Below are 5,697 nucleotides of genomic sequence, written 5' to 3' on the forward strand. Positions count from 1 at the left end.
TTTAGTTTATTCTGTATTCCCAACATGCCAATTATGTTTACTAGTACATTTAAGGATGAGATGAAGGTTTGTGGCTTAGCATTCCAGGGGCTTTGTCAAAATTTGTTAACATCAAGATTTGCAGTCCAAGAAATTCAACTGAATTTATTTAGACTGCATTAAGGAGGGATTCTTCTCATATTTCTTGTTTTTAGAAATTAAAGAAATTCCCATTGATTGAAGAAGACAGTATCACTAAGTGATGAGTTAAATTAAATTTGACCGTTTTATATAAGGCAAGGTCGAATCAAGGTCATTCTCTTTTCCCTTTACTGTGGCATTGAAAATAAAATAATACTGTTGCCAAACATGCTAAGTTGAAATCTATATTTCCAAAAGAAACCACAGAGTCTGACACATCTGTTTCATATTTACATATTTTACATGAAAAAAACATTATATGATCTAACAACCAAGCTCTGTGATAAACATGATGACTTTAACTTTTCAATCGTCAACTTCCCTTACTTATGCAGCAATATACCTTCATCGCCTTTATATGGAGTTTTGATGTCTCTGAGTCAGTTGATTCGATACCCAAGAACATGCTCTACGTATGAACAATTTCTAGAACAAGGTAAATTATTGACAAACAAGTTGATGAAACAAGAATTTCAGCAGTCTCGTTTAATTGTCAGCAAATACAATTTATCACTGAGTCAAATGCTGACTGACGTTTTTCATACTAATTGTTTGCCCATTATTTATACACTGAATTGACGACAAATTTTTCCGAGCATGACAAGGATCAAGCACACGACGGGTGTGACCGATCGGCAGCAGATGCTCACTCCTTCATGGTACCTGATCCCAACCCTGATGTTTGGGAGGTCCATGTTTGCTCTGCTCCTGTTTTGTATTTTTTGAAATGGACTTTTGATCTTGAGTGCTGTTCGTTATCTCCATATGTTTCAATCCGTAAATTTGTAGGATATAATAGTTAATTTATATGCTTTATTAAATTTTTCTTATTTTCACATATTGTTAAATAGTCATATAAAGATACAAAATGATACAAAAAGATTTGATCGTTTACTAAGAGAGAAAAATATTTGGCTCAAATCTGTACTCACATAGGAAGATTTTAAAAGCTAGCATGATTTTAGTTTGTTTTGAAAATCAGTCGGCTCCTTAAATTAAGGTGTTTTACCCAAAAAGATTTATTCCAACAAACATTCCCATGTTGTGTTAATTGGTTGAATATAAAGACAGGTAGCTCAATTATACATACATCCAAACGACAAGAAAACGAACATTTCATTCGAAATTCAATAATCTTAGCCTCTCAGTTCCAAATATATATCTTTTTCTGTTTACACATTATTAGATAACAAAAATTAAGTTTTAAGCCTTAGAATACAAATCTTTAAAGACAGTGAAATTGAGCTGCTGTTGAAAACGTTCGCTACTACGTCCAGGAAAACCCATGGTATTTGTCAGGATCAACTTTGGTCAACGAACGATAACGCACTGCTTCTGTGTATAGATAATAATCAGTACGTATGATCCCCCATATAGTGCCAACTGCTTGCTCATTGCCAACTGCCACTGCTGATTGATAGTGCATATTTTGTTTCCTTGAAGCTTGCATAGACCCGAGGACAATAAAAATATTACAATATCAAAATTGACAACATTACCCTAATTTTACTATACTGCAGCAAAAATTTGGGGAGGGGCAGTTGGTTTTTCAATGAACGTTTTTAATATTGTAAAAGTTCTTTGCGAAAAAAGAGAAGGTCCGCGACCCCCCCCCCCCGATGCCACGTGGTGTTGCATTCAAACAGGCGTATTATGAATCGGAACTGTTTTATTTTTACCATTTATAAGCATTTTTTAATAAGCCGTTGACAGACAATATATTTTTTATGGCTGTCATATATGGGTTAAAAATTTCTATATTCAACTTACACACCTGTATAAATATCCTTGCAGGAATCAAATCTAACATGCACAAATATAGAACCATAACATTTTGGAATATCCATAGCTACTATTTTTTTTTCTATATAGTTTTTGTCCCATTTCGTCCGTTAGTCCGCAAAAACTTGAACTTGCACAGGTGCATTCCTTTTTTCGGGTACCACGATTTGACCTCTTGATTTTGACATTGGAGTCTGACACACTTTTTTCAAAATACTAGTATTTTAAACTTTAAATTTGGCTATGAATTTGAATACTGGAATCTGTGCTTTGTGAAAGTGGTAACCCCCCCCCCAAATATATTTATTTTTAAAAATTTAAAAAATTAGTAGTAGTACTGTAGTAAAGATCCCAAAACAATAATGTACAGCATAATTGATATAAGAACATTCATCTTAATTTTCCCCAAAAAAATCTCGATAAACTTAATTAAAGTGATCATTAATTGTTAATATTTTACAAGGTATATTTACAAGAAGTGTTTTATTTTTTCCATTTTGCATTTCTTTTCTTTTTTTTTCATTCTAATATCGAAGTACATTTTCTGTGTTATTAATATATCATGGGTTAAAAAATTTCTTTCCGAAACAAGTGCCTATGGACACACCTTATAAATATACCACAAAAGATAGAAATTACAGAATGAAGTAAAAATTGCATATTTTTGCGGAACAATTGTATTTCATTACATGCCTGAATTAACGGTATTTTTGTGTGTCAAGTCCTCATATAAAAAGTAAAAAAGAGGTTTATCTCACTTACACTCGGGTTCAAAAGTTACGGCGAAGGTTAAAGTTGACAACTGGACACAAATTGCTTACAAAGTCATTACTAATTTATGAAAAATTTAAACGTACGATTTGTGGTTTATTCTATAGATAGAAAAAACAAGTCCACTAACTTTTTGATCATCCCTAGTACCTTGTATATTATTAGGTAGAGGGTATATTTTGTTATTAAAATAAAAATTGACATGAGATCAGATCTATTTCCTAGGGTTAGGGTCAAGGCTAGGGTTAGGGTTATGGCAAGGGTTAAGGCTAAGGTTAGGGTTAGGGTTAAGGTCAGGGTTAAGGCTAGTGTTAGGGTTACGGCTAGATGTTGGGTTAAGGGTTATGACTAAAGTTAGGGTTATGGCTAGGGTTAGGGTTATGACGAGGGTTAAGGGAAAGGTGTTAGGGTTAAGACTAGGGTTAGATTACGGCTAGGGTTAAGTTATGGCTAGGGTTAGGGTTATGGCTAGAGTTAGGGTTATGGCTAGGGTTAGGGTTAAGTTCAAGATTATGGCTAGGGTTAGGGTTAAGGCTAGAGTTAGGGTTATGGCTAGGTGTTATGACGAGGGTCAAGGGAAAGGTGTTAGGGTAAAGACTAGGGTTAGGTTACCGCTAGGGTTAGGGTTATGGCTAGAATTAGGGTTAAGGTCAGGGTTATGGCTAGGGTTAGGGTTATGGCTAGAGTTAGGGTTATGGCTAGGGTTAGGGTTTATGGCTAGGGTTAGGGTTATGGCTAGAGTTAGGGTTATGGCTAGGGTTAGGGTTAAGGTCAAGATTATGGCTAGGGTTAGGGTTAAGGCTAGAGTTAGGGTTATGGCTAGGTGTTATGACGAGGGTCAATGGAAAGGTGTTAGGGTAAAGACTAGGGTTAGGTTACGGCTAGGGTTAGGGTTATGGCTAGAGTTAGGGTTATGGCTAGGGTTAGGGTTAAAGCTAGGGTTAGGGTTAAGGTCAGGGTTAGGGCTAGGGTTAGGGTTATGGCTAGCGTTAGGGTTTTGGCTAGGGTTAGGGTTAAGTTCAGGGTTATGGTTAGGGTTAAGGCTAGAGTTAGGTTTATGGCTAGGGTTAGGACTAGGGCTAGCCCCCACTTTTTTTGCAAAAATAGACATTATATAGGCATTGAAAATTGAGATTTATCTTTTTTTGTTGGTTTAGCCCCCCCCCCCTTACTTTTGATTAGCCCCCCTTTCAATTTGCCTCCGCCCATATCTTGCAAATTCCGCTTCGAATACGCAACCCGCATGTCTCCATTCCGCGCTCGCGTATGTGGGGTTATACACAGTGCTCAATGCTTAAAGAAAGGAGAAAGTATGAAAACTGTCCATTCTCTGAGAGAAAGAACTGTTCAAGGCTCTAAGGCCTGAGAATAAGTTTTTTTTTCTCTCACAAAATGGACATTTTTGGGAATTTATTCTACTTAAAACACTTTCTCTTATTGTTAACTAATAAACTGTCCCAGGTGATGGTTATGTATTTGCTATGTTTAAGTAACACACATGAGAATGAGGGGTGATGACAAAAAGAATAAAAATATAACTGAATCATTTTACTTAATACACAGTGTCGGGTAAACTAGATTTAAATGATAGCTCACTTGATTTTCCACTACTTTTAACATGTAAAGCTTCACGAGTGAAGATGTCCTCATTGCCATCAAATGGAGAAATTAAGTAATATATATATTTCTCCAAAATACAGACCAAAGGGTGGTAAATACTCTAAAGTAGGTAAGCACAAGCAGAAATCTGCAGGTATGCAGATTCTGAAGTTAGTGTTCAAGTTTTGACAAAAACTATCGCAAATCTTTGTAAACAAGCAAATTCAAAGAATTGTGGTCCCCCGCTTTTGGTGTCTGTGGGTAATATGTCATTATTTACTAGTATGTTGTGTCAAATATGATGAACGCCCTTTCATATTATGTCATTCAAGAGTTATCACCAAAATTGTTGGGGGGTGTTTTGGAAAAAATTAGGTCAAACATGGAGGTTCAGATCAAGAAGTCAGAAATCATAGCATGCTCGGAAATAGGGTAATGCACCTGTCAAATACAGTAGCCCCCTTCTAAGGAACATTTTTGAAAAGTAGGTTAAATTTCAAGGTCAAGGTCATGAGGTCAAAATTCATAGTAAGAAAGGATTTTCACTGGTAATAGGTCAAACGTCAAGGTCGAGGTAAGGGGGTAAAAAATTGTAGTGTATTTAGAAAGGTCTTGTCACGAGTAATAGACATGTATAATATAAAGTCCTATTTCTTCCCATTCAAAAGATATGACCAAGGTTAAAGTTTTTGTGGCAGACGGATAGACTGGCAGACTAACAGACGATTGAGATTTAATGTCCCCACACTTTCACGAAACGGGGGACAAAAAAAAAAAAAATGACACAAGATGTGACTTGCAGATCACATCCTAATGGAAAACTGAAGAGACCTTCTACCTGTCTTCTCGTTCTCGATGATCGAGCTAGGGTAGATTAATCAATTGAAGTTTTTTCGAAAGAAATATATAAAAATAATATCTTTTTTCTAAAATCAAAAGTATAGAATTTTGTTTTATACATTTTTTTCAAAGTGCGTTAAGTGTCTCCATGGTAAACTCAAATGTTGATGTACATTTTTAACGCGCGGTCACGATGTCTGCACAGAAAATGCATTTATGATTAGCCACAAATGTTTATAAATAAGACCCAAATAAGATTTCAAGCTGATATATTGTAAACAGGGTGATAATTTTCAATATATTTATGAATAATAAAATTAATGATATTAAAGGAATATCGTATTTCTTGTTTTTATGATTATTTCATTTGATCATCATCATCCTTGTTTAGATATATGTATATTATTAATAATACCGTAATAATGCACATATTTGCACAACAACCCATCGTGCATGTCTACATGATGCCATCAATACATATACTTAATGGAAGAATTGCTCTTCATCATATGTTGTATTCTGTCC

The sequence above is a fragment of the Saccostrea cucullata genome, unplaced genomic scaffold (genome assembly GCF_032062105.1).
Source record: "Saccostrea cucullata isolate Sc308-1 unplaced genomic scaffold, CSIRO_AGI_Scuc_v1 ctg3441, whole genome shotgun sequence".
Classification (NCBI taxonomy): Eukaryota; Metazoa; Mollusca; class Bivalvia; order Ostreida; family Ostreidae; genus Saccostrea; species Saccostrea cuccullata.